The sequence below is a fragment of the Geotrypetes seraphini genome, chromosome 5 (assembly GCF_902459505.1).
Source record: "Geotrypetes seraphini chromosome 5, aGeoSer1.1, whole genome shotgun sequence".
Taxonomy (NCBI): Eukaryota; Metazoa; Chordata; class Amphibia; order Gymnophiona; family Dermophiidae; genus Geotrypetes; species Geotrypetes seraphini.
The window spans coordinates 76,350,008-76,375,365 of NC_047088.1; positions in this window are offsets into that span (position 1 = coordinate 76,350,008).

A 25,358-nucleotide genomic window follows, 5' to 3' on the forward strand; every position below is an offset into this window, starting at 1 on the left:
TACCTGGCGGGACAGCAATCTCTTCTTCAAAATTTATGTTTTGCTCAGAACACAGCTGTACGATCGATTTTTACTCAAAGAAATTTGACCATGTTTCTGTGTTGCAGGCTAGTGTGGTATAAGCTCCGAATTCTATGAGCTATTCCAGGGAGAAACATGGTCAAATTTCTTTGAGTAAAAATCAATCGAAAACTGCACTGGCTTCCAGTAGAGGGTAGAGTCTTATATAAAGCCCCCTTTCATCAAGCTGCGTAATAGCTCATAGAATTCGGAGCTTATACCACAGCGGCCTGCGACACAAAAACCCTTAAACAGCTTGATAAAAGAGGACCTAAGTTTGGTTTATTACCAAGATATTTGATGCATCATTTTGTTTTTGTTCTGCAAGGGTGTTTTGTATAACTTATCTTTTTTTTTTTAGGTTTCCTGCAGTTAACATTTGCTCACAAACAAGATTTACAAATCAACAACTATTGTACCAAGCTACTCACTGGGATTCTGAATTTGGGCCACGGATTAGATGGTCTGTGACATATGCATTTTAGAAAACTTTTAAAAACTTATTTATGCATTATTTGTAGATTATGCTGTGTTACTGTAATTGATCTAAATATAATTCACTGTTATTGTTCAGTTTTATTCTTTTGTACACTGCATCGAACCTCAAGGTTTTTGCGATATAGAAATACATTTTTATGTTATATTATATTGATTACATAAAGCAATTTTACAAAAGGTCACTCAGTCGGTTTTCTATTCTGTTTGTCTGAAGTGCATCTTAACTCAAGGGAACGTGTTTTGGGAGGGATTAGAGTAGAGTTATCATTTGGGTGTTTTTCTGCAGTAATGGAACATTGCAAAAAAACATCTGGGTCAAAACTTGGATGTTTGAGGCTAGATCTGCTTTAATAACAAATTAGTGCCAAAAAGGTGGCCAAACTGACCAGTTGACTACTGGAGACATGGCAGCCCTTACTCTTCCAGTGGACACTTACGCCCTCCCATCCCCCAAACATGTGAATGAAATAGTACATACCAGCCTGTATGACAGCTTCAGATGTTATGGCCAGTCCTATTAGAGCAGCAAGCAGGTGTCTGGAGTATCCTGGTGGTTGGTGGAGTAGACTGTAGAGAAGGGGACCCAGGCCCATATCCCACTCTAACTGGCACACTTGAGATGGAAAGTGTGAGCCCTCCAAAACCAACCAAAACCTGTGGTAAAATGTTCTTATGCTGCTTCATAAAAGGAGTCCTAACATTGGGGAAAAAAAATATACTGTGATCATAAAAAGTGAAGTTTACATAAAGCAATGATCACCATAAATCCTCATCAGTCCTAATTTTGTTAAACTATATAATTTTTACTCATTCAAAAAACTTCAATATATACCTATTTTCTTCAGAAATCAAAAAGTTACAGCTTAAACATTTAGCTTAAATGGTTCAGGAATTCAACTGACATTTTCTGCCCCATGGTGACAATTGTGGATATCCCAGATAGTTAGGGCTGATGGTGACCCTCGAGGCGGTTATACAAACATATTAATAATGTGACTTTTGGGGGCATTCCCAGCATATTGATTCTGGTCTCATAACACCTGATCCCTCATCCAGACAGTTAAACAGTCCGCCCCAACACCAAAAGAGGACTCTTTTTCTGAATTTCAACTGTTTATTGCAAGACAAATATAAGCAATACAATACAAAGAGCTGAATCTGATGTCTTGTGTCCTCAGGGAGAGTCTTGTCTTATTCATTGTTACTGATCTATAGGTATAGAAATTCTGATGATTGAATTGTTTTTATGGCAGGAGATGTTCAGTGGCTAAGAGGATAAAAGTTAGGCTAAAGGGAAGTTTTAACTATAAAGAAAATTTATTCTGGGAGCTTGGCGTTGCAAAGGGTGAAAGGAAAATCTGCTTTCAGGAGAAGTGGTCAGGCTGCTGCATGGCAGGGGCAAGATGGAGAGACCTGCCATGCATGAAACAAAGGGCACAAGGAAAACCACCCCTAGGGTTATGGGACAAGGATCAGTGTTTGAGGCTATGGGGAACTTTTACTTAATCTCATTAGGAAATGGGCATAGTACATTTTAATTCAGGACTTTCCCACGCATTAAGCCTATTCCGACTGCAGCAGTAGTTGAGGAATTTTTCAATAATCTTTTCCAGATCATTTATTTTATTTATTAATTTTATTATTTATATACCACCTATATCCTAAGGGGCTCAGAATCAAAACGGAAATACGTCTAAAAACCGGCCTAAATCAGCACTTAGATGATCAGTGAGACAAGTCGTCCAAGTGCCGATAATCAAACCGGGTTTTAGATGTATTTAAAAATGACTTAGGCCTTTACAGTGCTGCAATACACCCAGAGCTAAAAGGGGCGTTTTAGGAGGAGGGTGGGATTTGGGAGGGATGTGGGCCATCCTAGACTTAGTCGTACTGCATGTATAACCAAAAGTTTTAAAACACTGCCTAGACGGAACTTGGACGTTGTGACTTAGACCATCTAAAACCAGCTCTAAGTCACAAGAAGGTATACAAAGTGAACAGAGAACCACTGTAGGGACAAAGTACAGACCCCTACACACTCCCCCAGTGATCACTGACCACCCCCACCATAAAAATCGTAATTTACATATCTGCCTCTAGAACATCAACACCTGGCAACTTGGCATAGGAAAGCCTAGTTGGCATAGGAAAGCCTAGTTGGTCTGGGGGGTGGGCTAGTGAACCATGGAGAGGAGGACCCAGGCCCATAAGCCACTCAAACCACTGCATGCATGGTAAACCATATGCACCCTCCCAAAACCACCCCAAACCCTTATATACTGCCATATAAGTGGCACCTGCAGCCATAAGGGCTATTGTGGTGGTAGAGAGGTAGGTCTAGTCAGTTCTGGGTAGTATTTTGGGGGGCTCAACATGACCTATGTTGTTATGATGAGATGTGTATGTGGCACCCTTTTTGTGAAGTTCACAGCAGTGCCCCACTACTCTAGTGCAATGTTTGCCGACACCGTACACGTCTAAAAGGTCTTTTTCTAGGCATTTTTGACTTGGATGAATTTTGGATGAAAATGGGGTATAAAGATGGACGACTTAGCGGTCTGGACGATCAGATGGCTGGATGTACAGTTAGATGATTAAAAAAAAAAATATGTTGGACATATTTTTTGAAAATGGACCTTTTTCCATGTCCGACTTTGGCTGACTAGCGACTTAGGCCCAAAACGGATTTAGACCTATCCACGTGGTTTACTTTACATTCAGGTACTTGATCATATTGCCCTATCTGTTCCGGTGGGCTCAAATTCTATTTAGTGTACCTAGGTCAATGAGGGGATTAAGTGACTTGCCCAAGGTCACAAGGAGCAGCGAGGGATTTGAACCCACAGCCTCAGGATGCTGAGGCTGTAGCTCTAACCCCTGCGCCACACATTCTCCGCATTAGTTCACGTTACCTGAACAAAAGTTAACCGAAGAACACTCGTACTGCTTCCTAATTAATCCCTCTTTTTAGGAAGCCGTGATAGGAGGTTTCTACTGCAGCCTAGAGCACAAAATACTCTGATGCTCATGGAATTCCTATGAATGTCAGAGCAGCACCGGAGCATTTAGCACTCCAGGCCGTGATAGAAACCTCTACTGCAGCTTAGCAAAAGAGGGCCTAAATATTCCACATTTAGCCAGCATTATCCAGTTAGCGTGCACTAATGTGAATAAATTAGCTGGGTAACCCTTCCACTCTCATTAGTTGTGGCCCTGATTCTATAAAAGACACCTACGGTTAGGCTCCTAGATCAGCATGCTTAAATGATCTAGGTGGCTAACTCAATTTTCCAATTAGCCTTAATTGGTGCCATTAATTGAAAATTTCTGTTAAAAACCAATGAAATTACAATTAATTAGACGGCAGGTGTCTAACTTGGTAGGCATCTACTCTGAGGAACCTATCAAAAAGTAGGTGTGGTTTGGGGCAGATTTTGGGCACATCTTGGGTATAGTTTGACTTAGGTGCACTCATTTAGGCCAAGAAAACCCTGACATAAATGAAGTGCACCTAAGGTGTCAACGCTTACCGGTGCCCAAGACTGCTTTAGGCGCTGCTAGGCATGATTCTATAAATGGTGCCTAGCATGCGATTTGATACTTGTGCTCAACAGCGCCTGCAAGTTCGTCATCATTTAGAATCAGAGCCTATATGTATAAGCAAGGATTAGGCCACACGGTTTTACGAGTATACAAGTCCTTTTCTGAAAGTAAAAGATGTGGAAAATTATCTGCTTAATGGCATATTACAGGTGCTTATGTCATGTGAATTTATGTTAAGTATGTGGAGGATTCACAGGTGGCAGTCATCTGTATAGGCAGAGAATGGTTACATAGAGAAGTTAAAGCAATATAATTCACTATAGGTTTACAGCATCAACATCATTATATAAGCACAGAAGCACCTGCAATAAATGATTAAACAAACAAAAGCATGTATATTATTAATGTTCCTAAATCTGCAGAGTGATACAAATTTCCATGTGCAGTGGTGTGAACAGTAGAAAATGTGAAAATTAGCGAAAACATATCACATAGGAAAATACATCAAAACAGATGGAATGATAATAACTCTATGGATGCATGGCTACCAGTACAAGAAGAGGTTAAGAGAGATTCATGGCCAAAGCAAACAATTTTAAAATATGTTTCACACAAATTAAGAAAAATCACCCTGGTCAATTCTAATGCCTGCATTAGAAATGACAAAGTATACACACCACTTCTCATACTATTTATTGGAAACATTTATTTATTTGGATTTATTTTCATCTTCGCTCCTTCTCTCTGTCACACACAAGCATTCCTCACATACCCAGATGCTTATTGCAGCTTAAAACTGGTTGCCACGGGATGCGCTGAGGTGTCCCGCAGAAAATTTGCCAATTTGCACCCGCACACAAATACATTTTATTATCTGTTAAGGGGCATGTTTGGGGATGGAGAGTGGGCATGACAGCGCAAAACCAGTTTGCGCATGGGGCACTGACATATGCAAAATGAATAGTGCAAGATTAGCGCATGAACCCTTACCGCCTACAAAATGAGTGACAGTAAAGGCTCATGAGGCAGTATTTTTAATGGCTGCATGCTTTGCACACTTAGGGCCAGATTCTATAAACAGCATCCAAAATATGGGCTCTGGTTATGGCGCCGCTGAGCATGATTCTATAAAGCAGGGCTGTCCAAGTCCGATCCTCAAGATCTACTGGCAGGCCAGGTTTTCAGGATATCCACAATGAATATGCATGAGAGAGATTTGCCTACACTGCCTTCTTGGTATGCAAATCTCTCTCATGCATGTTTATTGTGGATATCCTGAAAACCTGGCCTGCCAGTAGATCTTGAGAACCGGACTTGGGCAGCCCTGCTATAAAGTATAGGCACTGTTTATAGAATCGCACTCAGCGGCGCTTAAGTGAGATTAGAGCGCCTAACCCAGTTAGGCGCTGATAGGTGTACTTCCTTACAGTGCCTTTTACAGAATCATGCTGATATGGGCCCCTATTCAAAGCACTCTGATGTCAGTGCATTTTGATGTCTTGATATCATCCTGTGGGGACACATAACCGCATCATGGCTGCACAGAGACAGCCAAACATTGGAGAGGCAAACTCTAGGCTGCTAGCCAGACTGTTCCTATAGAGGGCGCACCACTATTTTGTTCTCCCCCGACCCAGGCCTCTGTTGGAGCTACTTTCAGTTCCGAAGGCCTGGGAGAGACTTGCGCAATGTTATAATTGCGTAATCTCCTTCCCAAGAGAGATAAGTAACATGCTCAATTTTATTGTTGTAAATGTCTTTGTTCTTTCCTAATGCAATAGAACATATATTATATAAAGTAAAATAAATAATAATTAAATAATGTGAAATAACAAAATAAAATACATAAATCTCTCTATATATCTATATCCCTATATCAATATAGGTAGTAGCCCCATTAAAAATTCAAAAAGCAAACAAAAGGAAAGATGGATTCACCCCATCAGAAGAAACCATGAAGCTAAAAAGAGAGAAAAGAAAACTCAAAAGAAAATGGAAGAAATCTAACGAGGATGAGGAAGCTAAAAACCTGATTTAGAGTCAACAGAATTTCTATCAGGAAGATACATAAAGAGAAGAAAGAATCTCTCTCTAAAAAGATCCTCAAAGCCAGAAATTCACAAAAACCATATACCAAGTAGTATACGATTTACTAGGGGGAAAAAACAGAAAGAAATTACCACCAAAAGCTCCCTAACTAGCAGAGAATTCAGTGACTTCTTCATAGACAAAATAAAGAAGATACAGAAAGATGACCTAAATAACAACATATCAATAGACAAAACATACAAGGAAAACAGGAGACACAATGGAAGAGTTTGAATCAATTGCAGAGATCCAGGTGAAGAACTACTGTTACCATTGATGATTATTAAGTGATATAGATATTGTTAATTTGTTTAGACATTTTATCACACTTATTGTAAGTTTGAAAATGAATAAAGAATTAAAAAAAAAAAGAAGAGTAAAACCAGGCCCACCATCCCTTAACACACATCTGATACACCCGATGAGAAAACCTGAAGGCCCAGGACTCACCTACCTCGCTGACCTTATTAATATATCACTACAGTCAGGAGACTATAGTGATATATTAGTCAGGAAAGGTCTCACTTAAATGGAAACTCTGTGACACATAGACATACCACAGGAATCAGCCATGTCAAGCACCAGTATCCATCTGGCAGCACTATAAAATCATACATGGAGGGAGAGAGAAACCTAGGAGTATGGCTAGACCCAAACCTGGGCATGACAATACACATTCAATGCATCATGAAAAACGCTTATGGCAAACTCTACTGGGTTAGAGGACTAAAACCTTACCTAACCCATCAAGCAATGTCCAATATAGTAATATCCCTAGTACTCTCAATCTTCGACTACTGCAATGCAATCCTGCTGGGCATTCCAAAGTACATGATCAGACAGACCAAATAGTGCAAAATGCAGCAGCTAGACTTCTGATGGGAAAATAAAAAGCAGACAAGTGCCACCCTGCTACTATAAGAGTTACACTGAATCTCAATTGAAAGCAAGATGAAATTCAAGATCATGTTGCTAACACAAAATCATTCATCTGTCAAAACCACAATACCTAGCAACTAGACTATACAACCATACACCAACACGTGCCAAACGCTCAAGCCAATAATACCTACTGAAAATACCTTCCTTCAGAAACATCAAATACGAAAGCATCAGGAAAAGAATGATCTCAGTGATGGCCCCAATGTGGTGGAACTTCCTATGGAAGGAATTAAAACTAGAAAAGGACATCAAAAAGTTCAAGTAAGGAAGACAATACTCTTCACAGAACACTTTAGCAAATAAAGAAACATTTAGAGGGAGTAACAACTTGGAGGAAGCGGCAGGCTACCCCCCACTTGGAACACGAGAGGGTGAACTCACAAATAATAAAAAGAAAGATGAGTATATGACAATACAGAAACAATAATTATAGTATATGTATATCAATGGTATAAATAGGTAAGATTCACATATATATATAGCTCATGTATTGTAATACCATTACTGAAGCTCATGTTACACCTTTATTGAAGCTCATGCAAACTGCTCAGAATTGACTCTCCAGTCATTAGTAGTGGTATAGAAGCTTCCAATAAGCATTAAATAATAATGTGATGGCCATGATTTAATGCTAAATATTTTATAAAACTGTAGTGTGGTTTTTAGTGCCGGCCATGGTGGTAACAGCTCCGACGCTCATAGAATTCCTATAAGCACTGGAGCTGTTACTGCCACAGCCGGCACTAAAAACTGCGCTATGGTTTAGTAAAAAGGGGAGTTATTTAATTAGTCCAATTTATACACTGTTTTTTCATGAAGTGATTCACCCAAAGCAGTTTAATATGAATAGCAATTAAATATTTTCCCCCATCATGCTCACAATCACAAAGTGCATCCAGCCTGCTTCAGTTTAGTAAGATGACTAAAACTATGCTATTCCAGAGATGTTTTTCTTGAAAGATTCGAATTTGAGATATGCAATTAAGGTAATTTTGTTTTTGATTCGATGAGTTAATTGTAAATCTTTATTTTAATGTATTACATTTGTTTTAGCTTGTTGATTTTTAAATTATGCATGTTTTATATTGTAACTTGCGCAGAATTGTTAGACGAGTTCTCGAGTAATACTTAAAAAAATAAAAAAATAAAACTGTGGTACCTGGGGCAATGGTAAGTTAGGTCACTTGTCACAATCACAAGAAGCAAGCAGGCTGGGATTGAACTCACAACCTCAGGGTGCAGAGGGAGCAGCTCTAACCACTTGCTCATGCCTTCTATCTACATATATACCGTATTTTCACGCATATAATGCGCGCGTTATACACGATTTTACAAACCGTGCATAACCATGCGCGTTATACAACTTTTTTTTTTACATAGTTCCCCTCCCCCTGACGTCCGATTCACCCCGAAGGACCGCTCGCACCTCCACAGCCTCCCCACCCTCCCCCCCATCATGGAGAAGCTCATACCATTGTCCTGTTGCTTCCTCTGCCAGCGGTCCCGGCCCTTCTGTGAGCCCTGCGTCTGCGCTGCTTCCTCTTCCGGCGGTCCCGCCCTTTCTCTGACATCAGAGAAAGGGAGGGACTGCCGGAAGAGGAAGCAGCGCAGACGCAGGGCTCACAGATGGGGCGGGACCGTCGGCAGAGGAAGCAGCAGGACAACGGTAGGAGCTTCTCCATGATGAAGTGGGGTGGTGAGGCTGTGGGGATGCGAGCGGTCCTGCGGGGGGGTGAATCGGACATCGGGGGGGGGCATCAGGCTTTCAGGGTGGGGACAGGACTTCAAGGGGGAGAGGAGAGTCGGGGCGGGTGAAAGGAGAATCGGGGTGGCCAGAGGAGAGTCGGGGCAGGCAAAAGGAGAGTCGGGGCGGCCAGAGGAGAGTCGGGGCGGGCGAAAGGAGAGTTGGGCGGCGATGGGAGAGTCGGGGCGGCGATGGGAGAGTCGGGGCAGCATGCGCGGTATACGGGTGTGCGCGGTATATTAAACTTTTTTTACATAAATTTGTGTTCCCCGCGCACTATACCCGTGTGCGCGTTTTACACGGGTGCGCGGTATATGGGTGAAAATACGGTAGTTTCATGCTCGTAATATTAGGGCAATACAAATACTATGACTACCAAATGGCAACCTGCTGGATGGGGTAGCATGCTTGCTGAGATTTAAATGTAATTAAACAGAGAGAAATTATCTCACTGCATTAACAACCTTCATTCAGTTGAATACTCATTAATTATTCACGGCTCCTCAGCGGGCCACCATACACTCGATTACTCTCATAGTGTGTGGCTTTATGCTCCCACTCCTCATTGGAACCAGTTATATTTTTGATATTATACTTATTTGTAATTTTATATATAAATATACGTTCAATACTAAGAATACTTAGCTTTAAGCTGTTAGCTTATTAGCAAGACGCTGTGCAGGGGAGTTTGTGTGAAAACACCAACATGTTTCGCCCGTGTGAAATATTGGGCTTTCTCAAGGCTCCAACTCCCGCTCATAAACATATGGTGGCTGAATGTTTATGAGCAGGAGTTGGAGCCTTGAGAAAGCCCAATATTTCACACGGGCGAAACATGTTGGTGTTTTCACACAAACTCCCCTGCACAGCGTCTTGCTAATAAGCTAACAGCTTAAAGCTAAGTATTCTTAGTATTGAACGTATATTTATATATAAAATTACAAATAAGTATAATATCAAAAATATAACTGGTTCCAATGAGGAGTGGGAGCATAAAGCCACACACTATGAGAGTAATCGAGTGTATGGTGGCCCGCTGAGGAGCCGTGAATAATTAATGAGTATTCAACTGAATGAAGGTTGTTAATGCAGTGAGATAATTTCTCTCTGTTTAATTACATTTATACTAAGCCTCTTTCTTCATTCAAACTGATTTGAACATAGTGCCTAAGTTTACATTGCTGAGATTTAAAAGCATCACCCTTGAATGACACAGCTCTAGGAAGGGAAGTGCAAAAGCAGTGATGGGACTTGAAGCCTTGACCCCGCAAAAACCAGGCACACCCTCTAACTATCAACCTGTCTAACTCATTTCCTGCAAAGTAATGCCTCACACAGCAGCAATGTGTCAGATTGTAGTACTGCTTCACTCTTAGAGCAGCATGTTCATCTCAGATTATAAGGGCAGTAGCATAGTAAGTGTGCCCTGCACACGCTCTGTTCCCTTTCTCTGTACCTTTTAAACTCCTTCGGTGTGAGTAACATGCTGCCCATGTCATTGTTGGCTCACCCTCTGATGCCACTTTCTGGGCACGGAACCCGGAAGTGATGTCAGAGGGAGCGCCAATGACGGCAACCTTGTGCCCAAAAGGTATGGGGGAAGGCAAGGGCCGCGTGCGGCAATGAGAGGTGCGAGGAGCGGGGCACGAGTAAACAGGTGAACGGAAGGGTGGGAGAGGGGGTTGGAAAGGAAGAGGGGTGCTGTCGTACCCTTATGAAGATCGTGCCTGGGGTAGACCGCCCTTCCCCACATCCACCTTACTATGCCACTGTATATGGGTGCTGACCTGTGAGATATAGGTGGAGGCACCAGTAGGGATGTATGAAAGATGTCTTGTACCTGCCACTCAACCTATCCCTCCCTCTCTCCTCCCCCGCCTCCCTCCCCATACAGGTAGAGGACCTCAGGAAAAGGGGCTGACTCCTGCGGTTCCATCATGCAGAATACATGCAGGAGGTGTGGGAGGAACTGTGTGCTGAGGCAGATGAGTAATAAGCCCATCTCATAAACCCTACCTCATATGCACCTCTATTCAGCTCAAGGCAATGGCTGGTCCCTAAACCCCATAGGCTCTCCATGTGTTTAATTACAATGATAGATATAAAATATGTCTTCTTTGAAAAAGATCAGTTAGAAAGATTCTGCTAGAAAATGAAGCAAGTGTATCTCCAGCACACGTGGATGTATAATATATACTACTACTATTTATCATTTCTATAGTGATGAAAAGTGCACGCAGTGCTGTGCAATCAACAACTCACAATCTAATTGGATAGACAGGGCATATAGGGGTTGGGGAGTTTCTTGCAGAGAGAATATGATGGACATAGATAATTTTATGGTGAGAGGGAGTTAGGAGTTGAAGGCAGCATTGAAAAAGTGGGCTTTTAGCTTGGATTTGAATACTGCCAGAGACAGCGCCTAATGTAATGACTCAGACAGTTTGTTCCATGCATACGGCACAGCAAGACAGAAGGGACGGAGATTGGAGGTGGAAGTGGAAGAAAAGGGTATGGATAAGAGGGACTTGCTTAATGAAAGGAGTTCACGGCAGGGAGCATAGGGGGAGAGATATTGAGGGGCTGCAGAGTGATCAATGGGACAATGGGATTTTTCCTGGATATGGAAGAGTTCCATAAGTCTAGGCTGGTGATACAAGTCAGATTTGAGAGGCCTGTGAGACAGTGGCGACGTGGTCAAAATTGCCAGGGAGCCATTCACATAAGATGAAAGTGAAAGAAGATAGGTAACATAGACTTAATAGGAAGAGTTCACGCACGAGAGGCATGGTTATATGACAATCATGGTAAGAAGGTAGGTTAAAAAGGGTAGATAGATAGAGGCAGTGAATGCAAATAGATCTCAGGCATATTCATTGGGGAAATCCTGGAAACCTGACTGGATTGTGACCCATGATGCCCAGCTCAGAGTGCCAATTATAGAATAGTGCTTGGTGCTCATTTATATGGTGCCCAAATTTGACACCAGAAAAAACAACGGTATGCATACTGAGGACAGCTACAGAGGAGTATTACTTGTTGCTGTCTGTTATCTTCAAAGATTCAGTATATATATAAGGAAACACAGTTTATCAATTGAAGTCCGAGTACCCACATAAATATACTGTAATCTCGTCACACTTTCAGACTCCTGTGGCAGGCCCAGTTGGGGCCGAAACACGATCGTGTCGAGTCTTGAGATTTAATAAATGAGATTGAACACCATCAGTCACCTTTGTTGTTTTTCTGCTTTCACAGTTTGAAGGTAGCATCTCCTGCATTTTCTGGCCAAATTTGATACACTTCCACCCCCCCCCCCCATTTACTGAATCTAGTTCTAAATGCTATCCCATATGCACAAATCCTTTATAAAATTATCCCATTTGACTATACTGACCTTTCATTGCCCAGCCAGATTTAATAGTTGATGTTTGAGTTTGCAATAGATATTTTGCTTGGTTTCAAATGCTATCTTGTTCATGAAAAGTGCCTTCATTTGTGAAAATCACAATCTACTATAGTACAACTGTGGGATAATAAAACCCCTATTTGTCATGATAAAAAAAATAACACTGTGCCACATTTATCCAGGCACAAAATGGAAGAGAAATCAGTATGAATGAGCCTTATATCTAGTATTTCACCACCATATGTTTTATCAGAAGGGAACAGTTTTTGCATTCATCTGTGTTAGAAAAATGAGGGAAATATAATGTATGCACTTTGAATAGAATGAAGAAGGCACTGAAATTACTTCTATATTACTCTGTCATGATCCAACTGTAAATTATGTGCATACGTATTATAATTAGATTGTGAAGCAGGTCGAAAGACTTAGAAGTTACAATATGCATTCATATTAATAACCTGCTCTGCCTGGCAATTGCTCTCTGTAATGGGAGGTTCCTTCAGTGTTGCGGACTTTGTGCTCCACTGAAATACTTTGAATAGAAATGGAATTCCGAGTGTAATACTCTTACAGATGAGATTTCAGCAGGACAAAGATACCTTTAATAGTTTTCTTAAAGCAGCACTTCAATTTGGTCCAAGACTTGGCAAGGATGATATGCTCCCTTTTTCATCTATCATTACATATCCTCAGAGAAAGAAAATCACTTTTTATTGAAATATTATTTTTCCTACAATCTTAGAGCTTTCTTGTGGGCATTGTGTCCTTGATGGCTATCCAGCGCCTTGCTGGCTCTGTTAAGAAATGGCTGGGTTACAGTTAAACTAATTGACGACACAGCATAGGGTCACGGTGTGTCAGAAAAGTAACTAGCATTTTTCTGGCTTGTGCCAAGTTCCAAACTATTGCCTTAAAACTTGTGCGCAAGGTGGTATATCAGATCATTAGAAACATATAAACATAGAAATAGACGGCAGATAAGGGCCACGGCCCATCTAGTCTGCCCACCCCAATGACCCTCCCCTACCTTTCTCTGTGAATAGATCCCACGTGTCTATCCCATTTGGCCTTAAAATCAGGCACACTGCTGGCCTCAATAACCTGAAGTGGAAGACTATTCCAGCAATCATTACATTACATTACATTAGTGATTTCTATTCCGCTTGTGCCTTGCGGTTCTAAGCGGATTACATTAGAAGATGGCTGGTCATTTCCAGGCGATGACAATACAATTATTTGTATAACTTTACAAACTTTGCATACCTAACTTTACATAACTTTTCGTACATAACTTTACATAACTTTACGTGGAGTTACTTTGTGTTACTTTACATTATCCTTACCGTGCTTGCATAACTTGCATTAAGTTTACATAATTTATCTTACATAATTTATCTTACATAATTTATCTTACATAACTTTACAAGACTTTACTAGAGTTATTTTATGTTATTTTACCTTATTATTCCAGTACATTGCATAACTTACATTACAATCAACCACCCTTTCAGTGAAAAAGAATTTCCTGGTGTCCCCGTGCAGTTTCCCGCCCCTGATTTTCCACGGATGCCCCCTTGTTGCCGCGGGACCCTTGAAAAAGAAGATATTTTCTTCCACCTCGATGCGGCCCGTGAGATACTTGAATGTCTCGATCATGTCACCCCTCTCTCTGCGTTCCTCGAGTGAGTACAGCTGCAACTTATCCAGCCGTTTCTCGTACGGGAGATCCTCGAGTCCCGAGATCATCCGGATGGCCATTCTCTGGACCGACTCCAGTCTCAGCACATCCTTACGGTAATGCGGCCTCCAGAATTGCACACAGTATTCCAGGTGGGGCCTCACCATGGATCTATACAATGGCATAATGACTTCAGGCTTATGGCTGACGAAACTCCTGCGTATGCAACCTATGATTTGCCTTGCCTTGGATGAAGCTTGCTCCACTTGATTGGCAGTCTTCATGTTCTCACTGACGATCACCCCTAAGTCTCGTTTTGCTAACAGTTCTTGTTAGGATCTCGCCATTAAGGGTGTAAGTCTTGCATGGATTTTGGCTGCCCAGGTGCATGACTTTGCATTTTTTGGCATTGAAGCTGAGTTGCCAGACTAAAATGAACTACCAAGAGAAGGCACATTTCAGTCTATTGGTAGAAACATAGAAACATAGAAACATAGAAAGATGACGGCAGATAAGGGCTACAGCCCATCAAGTCTGCCCACACCATCGACTACAGTGGAGTTTGCCCATCTTTGAATCCCTCAATTTTTCTTAATCTTTCTTTAAAAAAAATAAAAAATCCCCAACTATACCTTATCAGCTTCATTCTTTTTCTTCCCCTTGCTTTCCTGGGAAATGTCATCATTTCTTCTCTGTTGATATTGGCTTATAAGAATGCAGCCATTCCATTAAAGGTTTCCTGTATTATTACATGAAGAAGTAATGCGGATGATCAGGAAGGTGAAGTTGTTATGTAGAGAATGACACGGGGACAAATTTGTCTCCGTCCCTGCAGGAACTCAGTTTCACTGTCCTGTCCCCGTGAGTTCTATCCCATTCCTGCAAGCTCTGCCTTAACCGTACAAGATTTTAAAGTATTTGAGGCTTATGCAGATGAGGACGGAGCTTGCAGGAGTGGGGCAAGGACAGGAAAATGAGTTCCCGTGGGGACAGGGAAAAATTTGTCCCAGTGTTATTCTCTATTGTTATGGTCAACACACAAAAAATCCAAAGGTCAAATAGACCCAAAATCTTCAAAGAAGAAACACAAAACTAAAATTCTCATGAGAAAGTGAGTGAGTGGGTGTTATTAAGTTGGTGGATCCTCAGTGTAAGGCCATGGGCTACAAATAGTAAGCTTCCGACAAGCTCTATCTCTCCAAAATAATGATAGTGGAGTAATTTACAACCACTATGGGCTGCACACCATCATCAGATCCCACCTGTGTGTAATCAAATAAATGTAACAGTGAATACCCCCCAAAATCAAAAGAATGTATATGCCTAAGTAAATCAAAAGTGATACTGGTATAAGTAGTTATTGTGCTATCATTCCATCAAACACTATAGGGGAAGCTCAGTATAATATTCATATCAGGTAGTGAGAAAGTAGAGAAACACATATCTTCATTTTTTTTACGTAGACGGTTCACTAGGAAGTCTGTAATTTCAGCAAAATAAAGCATTTCTGCCACCGATCTTAAGTCCTACAGAACTCAGTTTCAGGAACGCAAAACATCTTCTTCAGGGACTTCCGAAAACAAAATAAAAAATGTAAATAATGCCAACGTTCCCTATGATCTAGCTGCTTCCAAGTGAAAGGGGAAGAGACAGAGGGGCACACAATGTAACGTTTATAGCACATTGACAGTGACATCATGGTTTAAGACTCAATTAGATAATGGTGAAAATCTCCTATGCTGAATATGTACAGTCCCCTGCATTGTAAACTGCTCTCAACTGCATAGTACTTTCCCTGGCATTGTATCTTCGCTGTGTATGTACAGTTTCTTGCATTGTAAACCGCTCTGAACTGTTTGTGGTATTGCGGTATACAAAAATAAAGTTATTAAAGTTATTATTATTACTGGCGGGAGAATGAATTATTTTAAATGATAGCATTCCACTCGATAAAATCATTGAGTCCAAAGGTTTAATGGAGTTAAGCTTGAAAATCCAGAACTGTGCATGTAACTGTGCATGAAAGTGAGCAATCTTATCATCCATTGCAAATTGGAGGTGGTGAGATGTCTTAACACGTATTAGAGATCAGGTGTGTCCAAGATGAATACTGCAGGGAACTCACACACATAGAACAGGAGCCACATGGGCTATGACCGCCAAGTTGTTATGGTACCAGCTGTCTCTGGTCATTCCATAGATTTGGCGTGGATTGCTATAGCCACATGCTGAAGCGTTCTGGGCTTTAATGGAGCAGACAACAGCTAACAGAGCAACCTGTGCTTTAATATGGTGTGCCTGGGCTAATCAGGGCCTAAGTCCCCTCACTGGTGCATCCTACGATGGACAGATATGATTCTCTATAGGATGCCTGTGTGCAATTCTCAAAAGCCGCTTAGGTGGCTTCTGAGACTGGGCGTCCTATACAGAATCCAGCCCAGAGAATCCAATTTTGAAATGTCCTGTGGTGTTTGTGGGATAATCAGTACTTTCTACTAAAGTTCCTTCAAGAAAGTTCTGAAAATAAATCTTGTGGTATGCCAGCTTTGCATGGAATCTTTAAAATCTGTACTTTCAAATACCCCCTCTTTTCCACATGGAGGAGAACATTTTTTAAAGGAGGTTTTTTTTCTTTCCTTAGATAACCTCATTTACCTGCACAAATCCCTTCTAGTAAGAGTCTGTGCTTGAGTTTTAACTACAAAAGAATCATATAAAATTGCTGATTAAGATGCTTGCAGTAGGAAAATGCTAAAACAAAACAAACCCCTATTATTCGTCCAGCTTGAGTGACTGTAATATATCAAACTGCTTTACTAAATACTTCAATACAAAAAAAAAAAAAAAAAAACACAACACCTTCAGATTTACAGAATAGGAACACAGGAAGATTGCTTTTCATTACAGGGGCTAGTTCATGCTGCAAAAGGATAGTGCAATTCAGGAGCTATGCATTATTTTTCTCTATTTTATGCCCGCTCCCTTGTGAAGTGTCTTAACCCCCCTGAACTATAAATCCCATTGTTCATTTACGGTGCAAGGAACCCATCTCATTTTTGATACTGTGAAAGTCCTTACATATAATACTCATATCCCTGCCTTCTTCTTTGCTGGAAAGTGGTGAGGCATACAATAAGCGTGGACTTCTCTCCTTGATGAATTATGGATTCGAAATCCTTGAATACTTCAGTTTTGCCTACATATAGCAAATGCATGAAGGATAATTCTAAAGAAGACTGCAAATAGAAGACACTGAATAGGAAATTCTTTCTCTATTCCAGAGAAGCATTACTAAAGCTTACGTCATTTAGCCCAGGGCTGAATATGAATTAAAAATAATTAGGTGTGATATTTCCGGAACTGTAGTAGATTTGAAGCATGATCCTGAGAGCTCAAAGATCAACCTACTGTTGCAGAACAGATAATTTCACAGTCATTTTTTCAAAAAGATAGAAACTTTGAGTAAGGTTATTAAAAAAGCCAAAAAAAACCCAACAAAAAACCTTATAGGAGAGACAAAATAATGTTAGAAACATTATAACTGTCAAAGTTTTTGAATCTGGAAAGACAGAAAGCAGTGGCAACCTTACTGTACAAAAAGTGGCAGCAGATAAAAGCAGAGGGGGGAAAATTGAGTAATTACTGAATAAATATTAAGGACTATTCAAATATAGATTAATTAAGAACTAAATCAATACATTGTAACAGAGGCTAGGATAAAAAAAATATATTTAGGGATGAGTCTCAAAAGATCACCTAGAGTTAGGCGCTAGGATGATGTGTGCTAAGCATAAATTCTTTATCAGCAATTATAATAATAATAACTTTATTTTTGTATACCGCCATACCCGGAAGAGTTCTAAGCGGTTCACATCAATTAAACAAGGTTACAAGTGGTTTATATCAAATTGAGCGGGGTTACAAGCAGTTCAATATCAAATTGATCAAAGTTGCCGGGGGGGGGGGGGGGTGAGGGAAGGATGTAGAGGGGAGAGGGGTTATTTAGTTAGGACGGGTTGTTAGGATCCTGGTCTTGGAAGAGGCGGGTTATGAGTAGTTTTCTAAAGCCGAGGTAGTTGGGGGCCTTGAGGGCCATTTGAGATAACCATGGGTTTAGCTTAGTGGCTTGGAAGGCGAAGGTTTTGTGCATGTAATTGCTTGTATAGAATAGTAGTATAAGTCCTAAGTTACTTTAGATGCAAGCACTTATGCTAGCTCAAAGGTTAATCTTTAAATGCTATTGCCTAACTGCTGTCAGTTAGACATGAAATTGAACTATTTTGTAATCCATGTGTTTAAGTACTAGACATAATAAACATAAGAGAAGCTCACACCTGAAGTTTGTCTCTCCACCGGTTAGAGAATGTAAATTTAAAAGACATCATCAACATCTTTTCTCCTATCAAGCAGCATTATGGGGCAAAGATCTGGAAAAATTACTTATGCATGCAAATAACTATGGGGAATTTAGGAAACATCTAAAAACATATCTGTTCTTGAAGTACTTAGGTAGCTGATCTGCACATTCTCTCGCACAACTGATCTCTAAAACTGTTAGTCACTAATCTCTAACCATGTTAGTTCTACTCAATTTGTTGCATTTTTTTTAATCATTGTAAACCGCATAGAACTTCACGGTCCTGCGGTATATAAACTGTTATTATTACAATGATGATGATTTAATGCCTGTGTGGTGCAGTGGTTAAAGCTACGGGCTCTGCACCCAGAGGTTGTGGGTTCAAATCCACGCTGCTCCTTGTGACCCTGGGCAAGTCACCCAATTCCCCCATTCCCCCAGGTACATCAGATAAATTGTGAGCCTGCTGGGCCAGACAAGGAAAAATGTTTGAGTACCTGAACAGATACATGTAAACCACTCTGAGCTCCCCTGGGAAAATAAATAAATATTGCTTGAGTACTATTTGCAATTCTGCTTGCCGCATCTCAAAATAGATATAGAAAAGGTACAAAGAAGAGCAACAGGTTGAAATTCTCCAAATGGATAACTGCTTAAAAAAATAAATGTCTATAAAACAAAAGAACACCGATAGTGCAGATTTCCCCAGCAACATTACCATACTCCAAGCCATGCGATGGTGTGCTAATCTTCCCAATTTATCTGTTTCTTTTTGTTCCAAAGGGCTCCTTTTGCAAAGGTGCATTAGGGCTTTAACGCGCGGAATAGCACGCATTGAGCTGGCGTTAGCTCTAGAAGCATAGCATGCAGTGTAGCGCGCGGTAATTTCCTGCGTGCGCTAAAAATGCTAGCACACCTTAGTAAAAGGAGCCCCAAAAGTGCATAGAGGATTGTTAGAGAACCAGAATTAGTGGTGAAGTTCAATTAGTAGCACTGAAAACATCTAAAGCGTAGCAGGTGTAATTCCTGATCCTATGAATGTGCTTTGTGGAACAGACATTGAGAGCCATGGGGCTCTTGCTTTCCCTTTGCCCTTTAGGATTTGTCCTGAGGGGCAAAAGGATGAAAATGCCTCAGGGCTTTCAATGTCTGTCCTGCAAAACACCCTGTTCCAGTCCACTAAAAAAAAAAATAATAAAAAAAATCCAGTAAAATGTGTCTGTTTTCTAAAAATCACTTTTATTGGTACCTCTCCAAACAAAAGGATGCACAGCAAAAAAACAAAATCAGGACAAGAAGAAAATGTTCAAATAGGGGAACTAAAAAAACAGGATCAATTTAAATGTAATAGCTCTTAGTAAAGTAATTCACTGCTATAGCAGGCAGTTCTTGTCTTTCTTTGGTATAGCTGGGCAAGTTATCTGCAGGCCATGTGCTGTAGAGATTTGCCCCTGTTTTCACTATATGTTTCATTTTAAGTCTTCTCTTTGATTCTATGGCATCTAGGGGGATACCCCGATTCCTTGATCTTCCTTTACAAGACACCCTGTCTCCTATATAATAATCTCAAGTGCCTTTGCAGGAGGTATTTTGTTATCTGTTTAATCTGCACCTGTTGTCAAGCATTTGTGAATAATGTACACTATTTTTCAAGTCCACATCTTCAGGCAAAGCACAGAAGAAACTTGGAAAAGTTTTTTAGATTCCAAATAACAAAACTATTCCTATTTCCCCTTATTTTCTGCTTAGGATACACTTGGGTTTGCTTCCCTACAGATCAACATGGACTTCCAAATTTGTCTACTGCGCTTACAAACCTTACATACAGAAAAGCACTATGTAGCTTGAAGTCTTGAAGCACGTGTTGACTAAGTTTCTCCAGCCTTTTTCCTGCACACAGATGCTCAGAATCAATTAGGCATCCAAAAATCTCCTACAGATCATTCTATGGCCTGTTCTCTGTTCCTTTTGTATAGGTTAGGCCTAGGTGGCCTGGGAAAATTGTCTCCTTCTTAAAGGCCTAGGCCATGAACTGAAGCAGATTCCTGCTGCTTCTTTGTAGCTTTGAGTCTTCAGGGCTCATTGTGAAAAATTGCAGGCAGACCGTAGGAAATTGGAAGACTGGGTGTCCAAGTGTCAGATAAAATTTAATGTGGACAAATGCAAAGTGATGCACATTGGGAAGAATCACAGTTACCGGATGCTAGGGTCCACCATGGGGATTAGCGCCCAAGAAAAGGATTTGGGTATCATTGTAGACAATACGATGAAACTTTCTGCCCAATGTGTGGTGGCGGCCAAAAAGTTGGGCTATGGGCTGTATTGGCGAAATTCCTTTTTATTGGATACTGTTTGGCTGTATTGATCTTGTATATTTGTTTGCTTTTCAATAAAAAGTTTCAAACAAAAAAAAAAAAAAAGGGATAGTTAACAAGACGAAGAATGTTATAATGCCCCTGTATCACTCTGTGGTGTGACCTCATCTGGAGTATTGTGTTCAATTCTGGTCTCCTTATCTCAAGAAAGATATAGCGGTGCTAGAAAAGGTTCAAAGAAGAGCGACCAAGATGATGAAGGGGATGGAACTCCTCTCGTATGAGGAAAAACAAAAAAGGTTAGGGCTCTTCAGCTTTGTAAAGAGATAGCCGAGGGGAGATATGATTGAAGTCTGCAAAATCCTGAGTGGATGGAATGGGTACAAGTGGATCGATTTTTTACTCTGTCAAAATTTACAAAGACTAGGAGACACTCGATTAAGTTACATGGAAATACTTTTAAAACCAATAGGAGGAAATATTTTTTCACTCAGAGAATAATTAAGCTCTGGAATGCATTGCCAGAGGTTGTGGTAAGAGTGGATAGCATAGCTGGTTTTAAGATCTGAGGGTAGAGGCAGAGAGGAGCCAGATGATACGTGGGCTCCGGCCATATTCAGTGCCAGGCAGATAGAGCTGCACAAAAAGCAATCCTTTATTTGCCTTGTTGGTATGCAGGGTCTGGCACTGAATTGGCTGGCATCACCATAACTTTCAGCACTGTCGAAGGCCTGGATATTTAATGTGGGGGCGTGGATATGGCCTGGCATTGAATATCTGGGTCTAATTTAGCCCGCAGCTGCCAAAGGCTTAAAAATCGCTGATCGCCACAGGCATAATATTGTTTGGGTTACGTTTTAGATACTAAGGGTTCCTTTTACTAAGCTGCGATAGTGGGCTTAGCGTGTGCAGAATTGCTGCGCACGTTAGTTTTAGCTGTGAAGCACGGGTTTAGCGCGTGCTAAAATTCTGCACGTGCTAAAAACGCTATCGCAGCTTAGTAAAAGGAGCCCTAAGTAAATACCAGTATGGAGTTTTGATATGTTGAAATGGTATTATTATTTTACTAATTTTTAAGCCCGAATCATTAACGAGTGCTAGAATAGATGTCTGTTTGTACGTCTTTCTTTCTGTCTGTCTCTCTCCTTGGCCGCTGTCTGGGTTTTTTTTTACTTTCTCTTTCCTTGGACGCTGTCTGTTTTCTTTATCTCTTTCTCCTTGGCAGCTGTCTTTCTAACTGGGTTTTTTTTTCTCTCTCTCTCTCTCCTTGGATGCTGGTTGTCTGTCATTCTTTCTTTTTCTCTCTCTCCTTGGCCACTGGATGTTTTCTCCTTGGCTGCTGGCAGTGTGTCTTTTTTCTGTCTGTCTCTCTCCCTTGCCCCCTTCAATCTTCCTGGCCCCCTGTCTTTCTTTCTGTATGTTTCTGAAAACCCCCACTCAAAACCCACATAGATATACAGTATATTAAAGAAATTAGGTTATGGGAAAGTCTCATCCGGTTTCCCCGGGTCTGGAGACGATGGGTACCTGCTGGCAGCTCCTTTCCCTTCCTACACCTGAGGGCGGTCGCACGGACCAAGCAGCTCGGGCCCCAACCATCCACTTCCCCTCCCCCTCTGGAAATCACCTTCAGAGGTTTCCTCCGAGCCCCGAGAAGAGAAACGGCGGAGCGACTTGTCCAGACAGTAGAAAGGGCAGATTTGAACCCTCCGCTCGGGCTTACCATCCGAAAAGGCCGATCCCTAATCCTGGAATTCGCTCGCCGGGAAGGAATCGAGGTTTAAAAAAACAACAACACGCTGCCAAGATGGCTATCCAGGGCGTACCCGCTGGCAGCTCCTTTCCCTTCCCGCCTGATGGTGGCCACAATGACCAAACAGCCCGGGCCCCGACCATCTGTTTCCCCTCCCCCTGTTGAAATCACCTTCAAAGGCGTCCTCCGAGCCCCGGGAAGAGACACGGCGGGGCGACTTGTCCGGACGGTAGAAGGGGCAGATTCGAACCCTCTGTTCGCCACTCCCCCTCCCTCCCAATCCTCGCTCGCTCCTCCATCCGTGCCGTGGAACAGCCCTCCGTTCGCCGGGTCTGCGCGAGCAGGAAAGCCAGCGCTTTCCAATTTGTCTGGCGGTCACTGGAAAGCTAAGTGTGCATGTGCACTCTGCAGACCATGGAACTACAGATCAGGGATCAGGGAACACGGCGGTAAGAGTGCGCATGCGTGCTTAGCATTTTATTATAGTAGATATTTTATTACCAGTTGTCATAGGTAACCTAGATATGAGTGACCTGCTGAAGTGAAGAAAATCTGAGAAAATGTATGGGGTCTTTTACTAACGCATGCTAGCCGATTTAACGTGCGCTAGATAGTGCATGCTAAATGCTAACGCATCCATAGAATATAATGGGTGCGTTAATTCGGCTAGCATGCCTTAGTAGGAGACTCCCTTAAGAATGATGCAGTTTGCCCAGTGAAAATATATCACCTTCAGCAAGTCAGCTTTAGTGATGTAATATTGCATACGTTGACTCTGTAAAGAAAACAGCATATAGCACCTGACTTTGTGGTATTTTTGTACATTATTTTCCATGTGAAGCCCACTTTAGGAAAGAAAACCTACTTTGTATTTCAATAGTTTGCATTTTTCCTGACTTATTAAAAGCTACTCAAAGATTTCTTGGATCCGTACTGGCAATTAAGTGTTCTCAATACAGGTTTTTTCCCCCCCTAGTTTCCTTCAAAATATTTAATTAAATTGCAAGGAGGAAAAGTTTGTTTTTTTTTTGTAAGCAGCATCAGTTAGAGAATTTCCTAAATAAGTGTTTGCGAAGAACATCTGTTTAATCTAAGTAGGGGAGGGGTGTTTAATATACTTTTAAGATTGGATGCTAGCAATATAAATATATTTTCCTTCACTCATGCTTTATATGTTTATGTTTTGCTTTCCTGTTATTATGCTATTGTGACTTAATTTCCCATGGTTTACCAAGGACTTGAATGTGATGGCAGACAGATGTTCTAGTGAGTATATTTAATATTGTTTAGACATTTGGCATATGTGATCTTTATTATTATTTTTTTAGTTGAAAGATTGCAAAAGTATTTATAAATATAAAAATACATCAACTAATATACTATAGCCCTTATTTTAGAAGCTTTTCCATATGTCAATAGAGGCCTTTACATGTGTAGATTGCATACTAGTGTAAATAGTAATTTCAAAAAGCCACTATTTACATAGGAAGATCCACACTAGAGAATGACACGAGGACAAAGTTTTCCCCCTTCCCCACGGGAACACATTTTCCTGTCCCTGCCCCATCCCTGCAAGCTCTGTCCTCATCAGCACAAGCCTCAAACACTTTAAAATCATAAGCGTCCGAGGCTTGTGCAGCTAAGGAAGAGCTTATAGGAATGGAGCAGAGACTGGGACAGTGATAAAACTCGTGGAGATGGGATGGTGAAAAAAATTGTCCCTATATCATTCTCTAATCCACATCCATAGTTCGTAAGGGACACAGATCCACATAAAGATTTTTTAAAAGTGCTTGTTCCTATCTTTTTTGCTTGTTTCTGCCTCCAAAATGAAACCAAATTTAAATGATGGCCAGCACTCACACGTGTAGATTTCTACACATGTATCTTTCATATGGAAGGTGCTAGGTTCGTGACATTCATTTTATCCATTTGCATATTTCTAAAATGGCTGCTCTGGCTGTTATTATGCCAACAAACACACAATGCATTCCAACTTAAATTATTGGAGATGCCAGACAGAACAAAAATGACCTCTCCCTGGACATAGAGTTTGTTCAACATTGGATGTGCTAATGCACCCACAGCACCGACTCCTATGCCATGCAGGGCCTTTTCTAAAATCCTGCAGAACTGAGCACTGACTATGACATCTCAATACCAATCCTTAATTTTAGGTAAAATAGGCCTTACCAGTAGATTGCGACAGACAAAATTCAGGTTATAAATATTTTAGTCACCAGAAGATCCTGCTCATGCCATCTCAATGTTCTGCTTTTTTTTTGCCTATGAAATTGAATTTAAAGCAGGTTGTATACCTGACAGTGGTGTACTGTTTACCACCCCTGTTTTAGTGAAACTATTTTTATAACAGTGTCACATTTTAATAACTTTAGTCCCACTGTGATATTATTTCCTGAAATGGCTGCCTTCATATTACCTCATCCAGCAAAGTCAAACAATGGGATATAACAGCACTGATAACGACTAATTCCAAAGCAATAAAAAGGACAAAGTGTTACATTCCGAACGCTGTATTATAATGGAAGAGTAATAAGGAGCAGGTGCAGAAATGTTAATATTTTAATGAGAAGCTTTCCATCTGGTGTCATATCACCACAGTTTCTCTAGTAAGCCAAACAGTGTCTGTTTTCCTTCCTTCACTCTTACCACACCTCATTGTCAGATTGTTATATTGATGCAATTCTCAATGCTTTTGCCCGAGTCTATTTCCAAACGTGCCAGTTTCAGACCTTGTACCAGCCAGTAGCGGCAGTAAAATTCTCTGGGCTGGGTCCTTTTGGTTTTCAGGTAGGGGCTCTTTTATTAAAATGTGTTAGGCACAAACACATGCCTAACACAGCTTAAGTTGGCATACCGTGGGTTAACATAGAAACATAGAAAGTGACGGCAGAAAAGGGCCAAGGCCCATCGAGTCTGCCCACTCCATTGACCCACCCCCCTAGTTAAT